The sequence below is a fragment of the Balaenoptera ricei genome, chromosome X (assembly GCF_028023285.1).
Source record: "Balaenoptera ricei isolate mBalRic1 chromosome X, mBalRic1.hap2, whole genome shotgun sequence".
NCBI classification, from domain to species: Eukaryota; Metazoa; Chordata; class Mammalia; order Artiodactyla; family Balaenopteridae; genus Balaenoptera; species Balaenoptera ricei.
The window spans coordinates 4,551,952-4,567,209 of record NC_082660.1 but is presented as its reverse complement, the minus strand read 5'-3'; the positions used below and the strand labels follow the sequence as shown (position 1 = coordinate 4,567,209).

General features: G+C 48.3%; 1 protein-coding gene, 1 non-coding gene and 1 pseudogene across 5 annotated transcripts in view; 2 read left to right on the top strand and 1 right to left on the bottom strand.

The window, feature by feature from the left end:
- PUDP (pseudouridine 5'-phosphatase) overlaps positions 1-15,258 on the top strand; it is a 605,728-nt gene that overhangs the window by 406,281 nt on the left and 184,189 nt on the right. Inside the window, exon 8 of one of the 4 annotated variants that reach the window (XR_009500090.1) lies at positions 1,816-1,894. The exons of the other annotated variants lie outside the window; for them this stretch is intronic. The gene's annotated coding sequence lies outside the window, so the exon portion shown is untranslated. Of the gene's footprint in view, positions 1-1,815; positions 1,895-15,258 lie in introns of those variants that run through there. 4 annotated transcript variants of the gene reach the window in all.
- LOC132358028 (U6 spliceosomal RNA) lies at positions 1,846-1,952 on the top strand. The gene has a single exon (XR_009500391.1). It is a non-coding gene; the product is annotated as a U6 spliceosomal RNA (small nuclear RNA).
- Positions 3,417-3,870, bottom strand: LOC132357882 (small ribosomal subunit protein eS24-like; annotated as a pseudogene).

Below are 15,258 nucleotides of genomic sequence, written 5' to 3'. Positions count from 1 at the left end.
CCAGATTGCCACTGTAGCTTCCTAACTCACTGTCTTTCTCCAGTGTACTTTCCGTCTGGCTTTCAGTGTGTTTCTCTAACATTCCAGTCACTCTCATCCCTCTAACTTCCATCGCTCTGCTGAGGGAAGTTCTCCCAAGTGATGCCCTTGGCCTTCTGTGTCCTGACTCTTCACCTGCACTCTGAAGGTCGGCAGCTTCCAGCCCTACCTGCAGCCTCACCCACGAGTCTCTGCTGAGTTTTGCTGGCTCACACTTCTCTGTCTTTGCTTCTGCCCTTTCTTCTGTCTGGACCACCCATCCCGCATTCTTTATCCAACTCCTCCTCTTTCAACAAAACTCCCTTCAATATTGTTTGTCTTTACTAAAGCTTACCGAGCCCTAATTATTTAGCTGCCCCTTCTCAGCTCTTCCCCGGCGTCCTGACCACACCACGCTAGTTGTCATTATACCACGTCATGATTTGTTATTTATTTGTCCCTTTCCGCTTCTAGACTATAAAGTTACTCAGGGGAAGGTGGCCATATTATTTGACTTTTTTTTTTGAAAGCCCTGGAGCCTCACACAGTGCCCGGCTGGCACGTAAGAGGTAACTTACATGTCTGAGCAAAGACTAAATCCGTGACAGAACGGCATGAAACTAGAAGTTAACCACAGAAAAAGAAGTGAGACTAGGACTGAACAACATGCTACTAAAGACTAAATCCGTGAAATCATCAATTAACTTATGGTTTGAATTTTTTTTTTTTGGCCGTGCCGCATGGCTTGCAGGATCTTAGTTCCCCAACCTGGGATCAAACCCTGGGCCCCTGCAGTGAAAGCGCCAAGTCCTAACCACTGGACCGTACAGGAATTTCCTCATCAACTAATTTACAGATGCATTTCTCTCCTTGCTTCTCACCCTCACCAGGAACACAACCCATGGGGAAGGCGTGTGCTTTATTAACGTTCCTGTTTGTTTTCATCCATTTGTTCAACAACAAGTGTTGACAGAGTGACAGTGAGAGACCCGCAGTGGTGTGCGTTGTGGATACTCTGACTGGAAATCCTCCCTCCCTTAGACTGGTGTCCAGTAGCAGACTTGACCCGCACCCCTGGTTCCCATGTTGGTCAAGGGCACCGCCACAAGTGCTCTGGCTAGGAAGGTGGGGTATTTCCTTCACTCCTCTCTCTTGCTCGACACCAGCGTAGAATCGATCTCTTGGTACCATTCCTCCATCTCCTGAAAGTTCTTCAACCCACCCACCTCCCTCTATGACCATGACCACCGCCCCACCTAAGCCACCTTGCTCATCCTCAAGAAGACGGTCCCTAGATCCACTCTGGCTTATGGGAGAGATTCTGAAACCTGCAAAAGCCACCTCTCTGCTCTCTTGCTGTTACACTTGAAGCACTTGTCACAGTGGCCCTGTGACACTGCATGACATGGGCTTCCACGCTTGTTCCAGCTTCATTTGATGGAATACTCTCTCTCACTCCCTTGGCCCCCAGGCCTTCAGTCTGGCTCTCAGCTCCCAAAGTAGCCAGCCTCTTCCTGCCTGGTGTGACAGATAACTGGTCAGCTCGGGCGCCATAACAAAACACCATAGGTTGAGCGGCTTCAACAATAGAAGGTGATTTTCCCACAGCTCTGCAGGTTGGAAGTCCAAGATCAACGTGCCAGATGGCTTGGTTCCTGGTGAGGACCCTCTTCCTGCCTTGTAGAGGACTACCTTCTCGCTGTGTCCTCACACGGTGGAGGGAGAGAAGGAGAGAGCTCTGGGGGACATTGATCCCATCAAACCATGACTTCATTTAACTTTGATTACCTCCCGCAGAACCCCACGTCCAGATACAGCCACTTGAGGGTGCCCGCCTCGGCAGCACATATACTGAAATTGCAACGATGCAGAGAAGGTGAGCATGGCCCCTGTGCGAGGATGACTCACAAATTTGTGAAATTCGTGAAGCGTTCCATACTTGTACTGGATGCCGTAAGACAACCCCGGTTCCTTCGTGGACCCTCCTCTTTGAGGCTTGTATGCTTAAGGATCCCAAACGACTAAGAAATTTAAAAAAAAAGAAGACTGTCATTCATACCATTCACACCTAAAGAATTTTATCTGTTTTGAACATGAACTTCTCCTGCTACACAGAAGTAACAATATGGTACTCAGTTTTGTATTTGGAAATGTATTGGTAGCAGGGATGTTTTCACCATTTTCAGAGATTATGCATTCTTCATGAATACTTTTGTATGGCTGCTTGAAAATATGCATTTCCAAACTTGCAGTATAGGTGTGAACAATGTGAAAAACAATTACAGTCACATTACGGTGATACACAGTCCCGTATGAATTTGGTGGGGTACAAGTCATTCATAGCACGTAGCTTAGACAGTTAGCTCACCAAATATCATGTGCTCACCTGTATTTCCTAGACTACCATGTGAGGCGGTAGCACCAGGTGACTAGTTTTGCCTGATGAGCTGTGGGCAGAGGGCACACATGTCATTTCCAGGTGCAGATGGCAAGTAGCCAGTACTGGTCCTCCTTCTCTCTCTTCCCTGCAAGGTGTTTCTGGAAGCTACATGTTCCAGATAACGTAGCTCCAGGGCACAGGGAGACCCCATGACTCCCATCAGACTGTGATGTAAGAAATGGAGCTTTGCTTTGGGATGACCTAAGGGGTGGGATAGGGAGGGAGGGAGGGAGGCTCAAGAGGGAGTGGATATGGGGGTATATGTATACATATAGCTGATGCACTTTGTTGTACAGCAGAAACTAACACAACATTGCAAAGCAATTATACTCCAATAAAGATATATATATAAAAAAAAAAGAAATGGAGCTTTGTAGCAATTTGCTCCTGATATTTTATGGATTATTTTTTTTAGCAGCATAACCTAGCTTATCCTGACTAATACATGTCTCAAGGCCTTTGGCAGGCTGACACCTCCACCCAGAATGTTCTTCGCTTCTTCTCCTCTTCTCCTCTCAGTTATTGTTTGGGTCTAAGTCACATTCTCTAGGTGTTTTCCTCTGTCCTCCCAGCCTTTCTCAGGCCACCCTGCTTTACTTCCCCAAAGGCTGCACCTTGTGGGATGACTTCTCTCTTGTAACCATGTATCTTACTGCACTCGATCCTCCCAGCTCCTAGCTCATTGCCTACACTTGCTTGACCCTCCATAAATGTTCAACTTCTTAGTAGCATGTGCTCAGAAAATACTGAATGGATGGATGCAGGAATGAATGAGGGAATAAAACATGGTGATTCTGTGATCTAACCACACATCTGCTTGAATCTGAGTGGGGAGATAAGAGTTTGCACCTCCAAGTCAAGTCAGCACTTTCAAGGCCGCAAAAGCCGTACACCTTGATTACAGGCAGACCTTTGTGTTTTTTTTTGGCATGTAAAAGGTCTTAGTTTATTAATCCTGTCATGAAAAGGCTGCTCGCATCCCCACAGATACAGTCACGGCAGAATCTTTACTCCTCTTGTTGCCCGCACCAACATTGGCCTTTGCAGTCCCCCTGACTTTCTTCGTTCTGTTCTTGAGTTCCTTTCGCTGTTTTCTGGACGTCTTTTCTTCTCACACAGGCCATGTCTTGCAGCCTGGGTTTGGGCTCATTCTTCTCCAGGTAATCCAAGGCATCGTAAACCATGTCAAAGCCAGTTGTCTTCCCACCATCAAAATGGGTTGTGAATGCAAATACAAAGATGACATCTGGTGTGGTCTTGTATATGCATTTTGGCTAGATTTTTCCCCCCAAATTTGTGTCTTAGGTCCTGTTGCCTTCCCAGGGTGAAGGACACTGATGCCCGTTTGTTTACGCTGAAGTAGTCGGTCGGTCGTGAACTTCCTGGCCCTGGATAGTTACTGTGTCGTTCATGATGGCGGCTGATCTTCAAGCAGCCCGGGAGGACAAGAGCACGGGTAGACCTTTGGAGCGATGGGATTCTGAAGATGCAGGCCCAAGTGAGGAGAAATAAAAGGATGCAGTCCCTCTAAGCCAAGGGGAGGAGTGGATGCAGCACTTCCATGATTTCTGATATTATAAAGAAAATCACTACACATGCACACAGCTTTACCGCAATCACTATGATTATCATGTTTGCTTAGGTATCTATTACCAGAAAGGCAGGAAAATGCCCTGCGTTTCTCACACTTTCCTCCATCACCGTGATACCTCCGTGCACGCCTGAGTGTCATTCAGTTGGCTTGAATCAATACCCGCTGAAGATGAAACCAGCAATTATGTCCCCCCCGGCTCCGCAGAGATCACCCTTGGTTTCTCCTCCTCAGTCAAAACATACACTGGGTCTCTCTTTGCTTTTGTGCTGTGGCTGGCATGTCGCTGCCAGCACCACTGCTTTCTGCCCACCAGCCACGAGATCTCGTGACGTCCTAGACACATTCCTTTGCTGTCTACCAGTGTCCCCCAAAGCGGAGATAATCCAGCCTGAATGTGCACTCAGCACCGGAACGGCCCCCCTGGGTTTGGCTGGCAGCCCCCGAGCAAACCTTTTGTATCTGCGTCCCTTTGATGGACAGGTGCTGCGGATTCCCGGGACCCATCTCCCAGAAAGGAGCTCAGCAGGGAAGGGGGACTGCTAAGTGTCCTTCCAACCTGAAGGTAAAAAACACAAATGAGAAGAGAAGGAACTGGGGCAAAGCTTCTGGCAGAGCTGATACGTTTTCGTGGGAGAACAATACCCGGTTACGGGGACGCAAGACCTGGTATTTTGCCGTCGGCCTAATTAATCAGAGGAGGACCAGCCCAGGCATGGTGATGCCAGGTCCCCGTCCCATTGCTGCCGGTTTTAACTTTTGTCCTGATGTCTGAGGCTGACGTGTGATCCCAGGGCTCTCGGGGCAGGCGTGTGATCCCCAAGCAGTGTCACTCTATAAATAACAGGCTGTGCTGGGAATAGCAGACTTCTTCATTCCTCCTGCCAGAGACGACCTCTCAGCTCCTTGGGGGTCAGGACAAGGTGAGAGCCACAGAAAGGTGACAGAGAGACGGAGAGGGACATCACGTAGTAGACTGAAGAGGGTCCTCTCCCAAATTTATGTCCCTGGGAATCTCAGAATGGGACCTCAGTTGGAAAGAGGGTCTTTGCAGGTGTCATTAGTTAAGGGTCTTGGTTGGAAATCATCCTCGTGCCCTCAGTTCAGTGACTGGTGTCCTTATAAGAGGAAGGAAAGGGAGGTTTGGACAGAAAGATACACAGAAAAGAAGAACAAGCAAAGACAGAGGCAGAGGTTGGAGTGAGGTGGCCACAAGCCAGTGAGCACCAAGGATTGTAGCCGCCACCAGAAACCAGGAAGGACCCTCCCCTAGAGCCTTCACAGGGAGTGCAGGCCTCCGGACACCTTGATTTTGCACTTCTGGCCTCCAGAACCGGGAGAGGATGCACTTCTCTTGTTTACAGACATCCGGGTGGTGGTCATGAGTTGTGGCAGTCACAGGAAACACACACAAACCCCAGTGCTGGCATCTTGATGACACCAACACTTCTTTCCCAGGTCTTGGCAATAGGCTGCCTTCCAAACTAAAGAATTGCAAGAGCCACAGAGGCTGTTTCTTTTCTGAAAATCCCAAATATGGTCCGTACCCCCCATCACTGGGATGCTGCCAGAGGCCCTTGAAATCCTTCAACCATTGGCACAAAGACGCGGAAATAGAATCAGGGGCTGGCAAACCAGGAGGGTTGAACTGCTTCTCATTTGTTTTCTTTGCACGGAAAAGACATCAGATGATCCCATGCAGGACTCCGGGGTGAGAGCAGATGATCAACAACACAGAGCTGAAAATAAGCTTGTTTTTCACACCACCCTCTTGTTTTCTTTTTTTGTCACAGAACCATGTTGCGACAAAACCAAGTTTAATTCCTTCACACCTTGCACCTCAAGGTATGTGATTACTTTGAGAAAAAAGAATATCTAGATCCTGCCGTGCACCTACTCTGGACAGGCACCGTGGTTTTTACAAAGGTCCATCGACGCTCTTTGGATCTGAGGTTATCAAGGTTCTTTTTATGGACACTTGTCCATGCTGGGGACCCGCTGAAGCTTAGTGCAGAGTGCAGTGACTGGGGAGACCGTGATTCTACATAGGAGCCTTTGCCACACCACCTTCCTCCAGGGTGAGTCAGTAATCACGGCAGGAAAGCGGCGAGGGGGATTATAGCCTCTCCTATGGGACACTCAGAGTCACACTGCCCATAACAATATAGACCTAAAGTGGAGACATCTAGGAGCCTGAGAAGTTCCCTACCATTCAGGGCAACAAGTTTCTGCAAAGTGTGAATGTTAATGGTACAACCAAGGTTAAAAATAAAAAACAAAAACTTGCTCAGGGTGGCCCAGGGACCACACTCAGCTCCTGCAGTCCCTGCCATATGAACCCCTGGTCGTTTCTCATCATGGCTATTTCCTTTCTTCCAGGCCTGTAGGATCCTATCTTTTTGACTCTACCGTCTTCTGATTAGGTCAGGCCCACCCAGAGTAGTTGATGGACTCAAAAGTCAACCAGTGAGGAACCTAGTCAAGACAGTGACATTCACATTGTTGAACCTCATGCTGCAACAAACAAACAACAACAAAACAACAACAACAACAAAAGCACCCTTCTGTAGGAATAAAAAGTACGGAAAGATGGAGAGAGAAGGGGTAGTGGGTGCGAGCAGACCGTCCTGGGTTTGGAGCCTACTTCTTGGCTTGTGTGGACAAGTTACCCCACCCCCTTAGCCTCGGTATTGCTTTGTACGGGGGTAGAAATCAAACCACAGTATTACAAAAGTAGTGTTTGTCCACAGTAGCCACACGGTGGAAGCAATCCAGGCGTCCACTGACAGATGAATGGATAAACAAAACGCAGTATTTATAAAATTCAACCCTAAGAAGGAAATCCTGACACAGGCTACAGCGTGGGTGAACCTGGAGGATATCACGCTCAGTGAAATAAGCCAGACACAAAAAACCAAATATTGTGTGATTCGACGTCAGTGCCATATGTAGAGGATCCCATTCATAGACGCAGAAAGTGGCATGGTGGTTGCCAGGGCTGTGTGCAGGGGGAACGTGGTATTAGTGTTTCATGCGTGTGGATTTTCAGTTTCGGGAAATGGAAAAATTCTGGAGATGGATAGTGGTGATGATGGCACAGCGATGTGAATATACTTAATGCCACTGAAATGTACACTGAAAAATGGTTAAGACAGTCCAATGTATGTTATGTGTGTTTTCTACCACAACTTAAAACTAATAATAATAATAGGTTAAAAAAAAAAGAGAGAGAGTGACATTCACCATATTCACAGGTCCCACGCATTCTCAAGAGGAGGGCACTCTACACCAGCAGAAAGGGATCTCGGGGTACATCTTAGACTTCAACCTCCCGCACCAATAAGTGCGTTCACGAGGGCTACCCCAGGGGGCCAGTGGGTCTCACTGGAACTGCAGATTCCCTGGGAGACTGGTAGTAGCTACCTCAGAACCACCCTGCTCGGGGGAGAGGAAGCGGGAGTGAATATCCTCAGCCAGCGAGGGTCGTGCCTAGGGTGTCCAGTCCCCTGAGTGTGCAGACCACAGCAGCCCCCGGCGTAGCACGCAGCCCTACGCTTGTGGCAGAGATAGTCCCATGCAGAGGGACTCCCGTGCGAAGCTGGCAGCCCCGTCAGTTCCGGCCCGAACACGTGGAGTTGATTTATTTTAAAGACTTTTTTTTTAAAGGAATTCCTTTATTTTTATTATTTATTTATTTATTTATTTATTTATTTTTGGCTGTGTTGGGTCTTCGTTTCTGTGCGAGGGCTTTCTCCAGTTGCGGCAAGCGGGGGCCACTCTTCATCGCGGTGCGCGGGCCTCTCACCATCGCGGCCTCTCTTGTTGCGGAGCACAAGCTCCAGATGCGCAGGCTCAGTAGTTGTGGCTCACGGGCCCAGTTGCTCCTTGGCATGTGGGATCCTCCCAGACCAGGGCTCGAACCCGTGTCCCCTGCATTGGCAGGCAGATTCTCAACCACTGCGCCACCAGGGAAGCCCCACATGGAGTTGATTTACTGCCGGGTTACGAAAGCTCGATCACGATCCCTGCGGTCACCTGGCAATGTGGTTTCTGACTCTTTTCTTTCTTCTTTAATTTTTCTCAGAGTATAGTTGCTTTACAGTGTTACAGCCACTATGGAAAACAGTATGTAGGTTCCTTAAAAAACTAAAAATGGTCTCTGACTCTTGGTCTAGACAAGGGCCGTGGGATTTAGGACGCACTCCTGCAGTCCAGAACTCCTCTGGAGACCCCCGTGGCCGTTTTTTTCCACCGATGGTTTGCAATCGATGTAACCAGTTAGATGGGCTGCTGGATGACACGGCTGGAGGAGCGGAAACGCATGTTGGAAACCTATGGTTTGAACTCTCATGGGGAAAAAAAATGCTTCGCGCAGAGCTTGACGGTTTAATTCTGAGACAAAACATAACCTATGTGGAAATATGAAGCATGGGAGGTGGTGCCTGATGCCTGGAATGTCTTCTGGACCCCCCACGTGCGCAGGGTCTGCCTGTCTGTGTGTCTCTCTCTGTCTTTTTCTGTTTCTGTGTCTCTCTTTCTGTTTACTGATCTCTGTCTCTCGCTTTGTCTCTCTCTAGATGAACCACATCCTTTATCTTCAAAAGGAAACTCTATATGAGGGAGCTCCGTGGAGGCTTTTGCTGCCTCTCACGTGCCCAGATTTCGGAAAGCTTGGCAAGGCTCTCCACGAAGCCACGGCTGGTCCCCCCTCTGGTGAACTGAGTGATTAGGGTTTGGACACGGAGGGCGTCTGCTTCAAAGTCTTACCAGTTTGCTGGGCACCCTTCCTGACACCACATGAATGCTCAGATCTTCGCCGGATGCACTGCCTGCCTTCTTAACAGTGGGTTTTAAACAAAATGGGTGATTATCCATCTCCCCGCATTTTTCCTGGGTATCATGTGCTGGTTGCTCTAGGTGCCACCCCAGAATATCGGCCTTTTTTCCCCGGTCTCTTTGCTCAATGGACATTTTGACCTCTGTCCCCCATGGAACCACCTTGACTTTGATCTCTGTCCTGTTCACCACGTTCCTCCCCAGCTATTAAGAGCCAGCGTGCCTCAGACAGGGGGCCCTTGAAGCGGGCTCTGGCCAAACCTGCGTCGGGTTTCTTTCTTCTGTTCCCTCCTGCCGGCCTGTGTGCCTTCACGGGGCAGCTCATGAAAGCCTCCGCCGAGGGGCGATGCCCAGCCATTGCCTGAACTCTCAGACCTGTGAACGCCTTCATCCTTTCCAAAAAGAATGACAGTGCCTTTGAAAATTCAGTAGAAAGCACGTTTTGTTCCATCCTGAGATCATACGTAAGATGAGATCATACGTAAGATTATATCTCCCGGGGGGTGTCCTCACATGTACCGCATAAGTGTTTTCTGGGTAGGAATCCTTGTTTCGGGCGAGGATGGGATGATGAGGCCAGGATGAGAAAGTGGCTCCCGGGGAGGGTGAATGGATGGGTGTAGCTGAGGTCAGACACCCGTCTCCTGACTTGGGAGAGGAAGGATGGGGAAGAGCTTTCCCTTTGGGCTTCCTGAGGAGGACAGAAGCACCTGGCCCCGCCTTCTAAAGAGGTGACCCAACATGGGAGAAAGCCCTTCCTCACAGAGAGGGTCAGGAGCAGGCAGGTGGAATCCTGAACGGCTCTGCCCCGGGAGCTGAGACCGAAGACGACAGAGACCTGAGACGGGACGAGCAGGTTCCCGCATGGGGAGACCTAGCAGGGCGGGGTGGCGGGTGGGTGCTGGAAGCGGGGCCGAGGTCACGGCCCAGAGTCTCACCCGCCACACCGCGTTGCCCCCCGGATACTGAAAACGATTTTGGAGAGCATTCTTTTAAGCAGCAAGTGATAGAAAGAGACTCTTAATTCCTCAATCCAAGGCATAGAGGGTTTAGCTTACCAGTGATTTCGGGAGACACGGGATAAATCCTGCACTTTCTGGCTTTAGGGGCAGTCAGTCTTGTGAAGTTTAAAAGGAGCTGAATTCAAACTACTGGGCTCTCTGCCCCCCATGAGGGACCTATTAGTTTGCTGACTTTTACAGAACGTGGTTGATATTTCCTTTGTACAGCTGTCGTGAGCTTTAGGTGCGGTGAGAGCTTTAAAGAATATGGCACAGCGTATATGTTCGACACTCTCGGGTCGTTAGCTGAGTCTGGTCTCCCAGAACTCAAAAGGGACACTGATGCCAGAAGGAGTGAAATCTGTCACAGGCGTTCTGTTGAGTTTCTCTGTTTTTGATGGTCAATTTAGCGGTAGAAAACACCGAAAGAGACAGGAGTCCCATGGATCTAGGCATCCAGATGTGACCTTCCTCTTATTTCAGGATTGACTTTTTTTAACATTACCTCCTGGTATTTATTATCAAACGGACATATTAATGCCTTTCAAACATGCATACTTATACGGAGGTGCTTATATACATACACAGAGTCCTGCATGCATACACATATGTACATATTGAATTATTTGTGAGGTTGTTACTGAACCAAACTTGGGTCCACTCATCCACGCACAGCAAAGCCAGTCTCCTGACAGCACGTTGTGGTGAAGGAAAATGCAGTGTTTATCGCAGGGGCCAAGCAAGGGGAACGAGCAGCCCATGCTCAAAAGGTCCAAAGTCTCCGATGGATTTCAGGGAAAGGGTTTAAAAGGCAGTGTAAGGGAGGGGGGTTGCGGGCCGTGTGATCAGCCGGTGGACGCTCTTCTGATTGGTTGGTGATGAGGTCATCGGGAGTCGGCATCCTCGACCTTCTGGCTCCAGCTGGTCTGGGGTCTCCGTGCTGGTGGGCAGCATGCAGTTAACTCCTTCCCTGATGGAGGTTTCAGTATCTGCAAAACAGCTCAAAGGATGTGGCTCGGAATATGATCTACAGTCCTTGAGGAGGAATGGAGTCCTTGGCTTTCTTTAATGACTAAACTATTATTAATTTATTTTGCTTGATCGTTTTCCTTTATTTCTTCATTTCTCACTTCTGTGATTAAATTTGTTCTTTGGAGCTTGGGGAAGGCCTCGGAGGCTAAAGTTTTTCTACAGACAAGAGGCAGGGGGTGGAGTGGTGTGTACTGGGAAGGCCCCATAGGCTCCTGCTCATATACAGGGTGAGTGGAATTACTGGAACCGTCTCTGCATCGTCATCCACAGAGGGAAAGTCCAGGACTGATGTGCTGTAGTCTAGTTGAAGCCATACTGCCTGGGAGTCAGGAGGGTGGGTTCTGTTTGAATCTCTGCCATTAACGAGTTGTGTGATGTTACCCATGTCACTCAACCACTCTGGCCTCCAGTTTCTTCTTCTGCATAATTAGGTGACTAGTACCCCTGGTCACTGCCACCCCTTACAGTCAGTGTGTTTATGGGTCTACTGAGACAATTGCCCTGGGCGCTGAGCCCGGGATCTGGTCTGGTTCCCTGGAACGCCGATGCCCGTGCGTTTATAAAGCTGAGGGCACCTGAGGGGGGTGTGCAGCTCATTCTGGGACATTGTGTCTCAGTCAGCATGCGCTGCCATAACAAAACACCACAGACCGGCCGGCTTCACAACAAATGTTTATTGCTCACACTTCTGGAGGCTGGAAACCTGAGATCAGGGTCCCAGCACGGCTGAGTTCTGGTGAGAACCTTCTTCCTGCTCACACTTGGCCACCTTCTTGCTGTGTCCTCACGTGGTGCAGAAAGAATTCTTCTTCTTCCCCTTCCCCTTTTCCTTCCCCTCCCCCTTTTCCTTCCCCTCCTCCTCTCCTTCCCCTTCTCCTCCTTCTCCTTCCCCTTCCCTTCCTTCTCCTTCTCCTTCCCCTTCCCTTCCTTCTCCTTCTCCTCCTCCTCCTCCTTCCCCTTCCCCTTCTCCTTTCCCTTCCCCTTCTTCTTCCCCTTCTCTTTCCCCTTCCCCTTATCCTTCCCCTCCTCATCCTCGTCCTTTCCCTTCCCCTTCCTCTTTCCTTTCCCCTTCCCCTCCTTCTCCTTCCCCTTCTCCCCCTCCTTCTCCTTCCTCTTGCCCTTCCCCTTCTCCTTCCCCTTCCCCTCCTCCTTCTCCTCCTCCTCTTCTCCCTCCTCTTCTCCTCCTCCCCCCTTCCTCCCCCTTCTCCTGCCCCTTCTCCTTCTCCTTCTTCACTCATCCCATCCTGGGGCTCCACCCTCATGACCTCATCTAAACCTAATTACTTCCCAAAGACTCCACCTCCAAATACCATCACATTGGGGGTTAGGGCTTCAACATACGGACTTGGGGAGACACAAATCGGTCCTTAGCAGTAGGCATGCTACTTCTCCTGGGAAGTACCGCTTTATCACTCAAGTGATTTATAAATATAAGTGTTTCTTTTTTTTTTTTTTTTTATTCACGTTCTTTTATTTATTTATTTATGACTGTGTTGAGTCTTCGTTTCTGTGCGAGGGCTTTCTCTAGTTGCGGCAAGTGGGGACCACTCTTCATCGCGGTGCGCGGGCCTCTCACCATCGCGGCCTCTCTTGTTGCGGAGCACAGGCTCCAGACGTGCAGGCTCAGTAATTGTGGCTCACGGGCCCAGTTGCTCCATGGCATGTGGGATCTTCCCAGACCAGGGCTCGAACCCGTGTCCCCTGCATTGGCAGGCAGATTCTCAACCACTGCGCCACCAGGGAAGCCCAATATAAGTGTTTCTTTGTCTTAATATCAGTGTCATAATTTTGAGCCCCAATATTGACTTGTGTACAACAAGCCTTTGACAAGGCTACTGCAGTCCCTTGACATGGAGTGTTTACTCAGCGAAAACTCTTCAGCCCTCTGCTGTTCTCTGAGAGCTAGGTGTGTGGAGACTATGGTCTGTATTTCATACAAATAGAGACGATTTCCACCTTTTCTTGTTTCTGTGACTCTGAGCCACTGGACATTCCCATTCTGGAACAGCAGGAGAGTAACTTGCATCGTCTCTTTCATTGTTTCGATTCCCCTGGGAAGCTCATTCCCAGTTAGCTCAGGTAGACCCTCGGGGTCATTTATGAAGAAAGCCTAAATTCTCCCCCTGCCTCAGCCAGTTTCTCTTCTTTTGTCCACGGCTGTGGAGCGCATTTATTTATATTGGCCCAAATCAGTAATGATCCCTGTCGCTCAGAAGGATAAACAAAACAGAACATGAAACCGTATGCTTTGTGACATCAGCTCCGTATTGGTATTTTTTGTATTGAAAGAATAGCATGCTACCAACAACATATGAATAAGCATGAGAAGGCTGATAAATGCTTACAGAGTTCACAGGGGTGAATGAGGATGACTTATCAGAACAAATAGTCCTCTTTCTAGAAGACCTACAATGGAAAACATCATCTATAGGAATCAGATGCACAGAAATCTTTTCTTTCTTACGAGAGCAAAAGTCCTCAGCATCACTTGCCTTACCCTCTCCCATGCTACTTCTTTGCAAAAAAAAATGTGATTTTTGTCTGAAAAAATCACTGGGGAGAGATCAGAAGAAACTTTCAGAGCTTGAAATTTCACAGGAAGAAGTGAAACTGAGAAGCAGTCAAGCTCATTTGTTTTTAAAAACAATTACTTAAATACAATGTGGGAAGAAAGCATTAGCATATTTAAACTTGTATTCTGCATATGTAAAATCTTTTAAAGGAAGAACAACCTAGTGATTTTTTTTTTTTTATGTAATTTGACATATGCTTTATTGGGAAAGAATCACACTATTTGGTAATTACCAAAATTACCACTTCTCAAATTCTCCTAATTATTTCACATAAAACATGTCAGTCTGGCCCCATTTTTTAAGCAGAGATTTTAAATGTTTTCATAGCAAAACTGTGCAGAAAGGAGCATGCTTCCCAGAATGTAATGATGGAACATTTCAAGGTAGCAGCGTCGCTGTAGAACACTGATCTATCTCCCAGTGACTGAGAGCGCTCCCCTCGTGTGCCACGGGCCTTGGTAGCTCTCTCCTGTTACAGCTACTTGTGTGTACGTTCTCAGGGTCCTGTGCTAGGCTGACTTACACAGAGGTAGCGTTTGCAGTTTCACAGCTCTGTAGTAGGATTTGTGTACGGTGCAGTGATGGGAAGTACTCGCCATTTTAAGGTAGGGTCATGAGAACGTTTCTACGAGGATGACAAAGAGCCCATCTTGCTTGAGTAACTACCCTCCAATACCTGGTAAATAGGCAGACTTCCTTCCCCAAGTGTGACTGAGGTGGTACTCTCAGAAATCGGTTAGGGTTGAGGATATGGACGGAGGACATAGCGGTGGTCCCACTGTCTGTCAGCTCATCGGTAGATCGGAGTTTGCTGTTCCTTCAACAAGACGCTGACAACAAACAGTTCTTTTTTTAAAATTTTTATTGGAGTAGAGTTGATTTACAACGTTGTGTGAGTTTCAGGTGTACAGCAAAGTGAATCAGTTATGCATACACATATATCCACTCTTTTTCAGATTCTTTTCCCATACAGGTCATTACAGAGTATTGATAGACTTCCCTGTGCTGTACAGTAGGTTCTTATTGGTTATCTATTTTATATATAGTAGTGTGTATATGTCAATTCCAATCTCCCAATTTATCCCTCCCCACCTCACCACCTGGTAACTATAAGTTTGTTTTCTACATCTGTGACTCTATTTCTGTTTCGTAGATAAGTTCATTTGTATCATATTTTAGATTCCACATATAAGCGATGTCAAATGATAGTTGTCTTTCTCTGCCTGACTGACTTCACTTAGTATGACAATCTCTAGGTCCATCCATGTTGCTGCAAACGGCAGTATTTCATTCTTCTTTATGGCCGAGTCGTATTCCATTGACAAATACGTTTCTTGGCACCTGCTAGGAGCTGGGCGTGACACTAGGTCTTAGGAATATAACGGTGAATGAGAGACCCCCGTTACTTTCCACTACAGCATAGAGCCAAGTGAGCCCTACGGTTCAGAAGAGAAGTAGGGAAAGTGAAACGGCAGGGTGTTCAGTGACGTGGAAGGAAAATGGGAGTAGACAGGATATGCTGATGGCAGGAAGAATGAGTAGAAATTTGCAAATGTGGGTGTTGGAGGTGGGAGTGAGACTGGGAGGCATGGGGGTGAGGTTGAGGGTATTTCAGGCTAGAGGAGCCACCTGGCAGGAGCCCCATGATGTGAGAGGCACAGAAATAAATGCCGCGTGGCTGGCGGGGGTGAAGTGCACAGAGACCACGAGAGGGAGAGGTGCCGGGAGGGGAGGCTGGGTGGTAGCAGGGACCAGACTCTCAAAGTC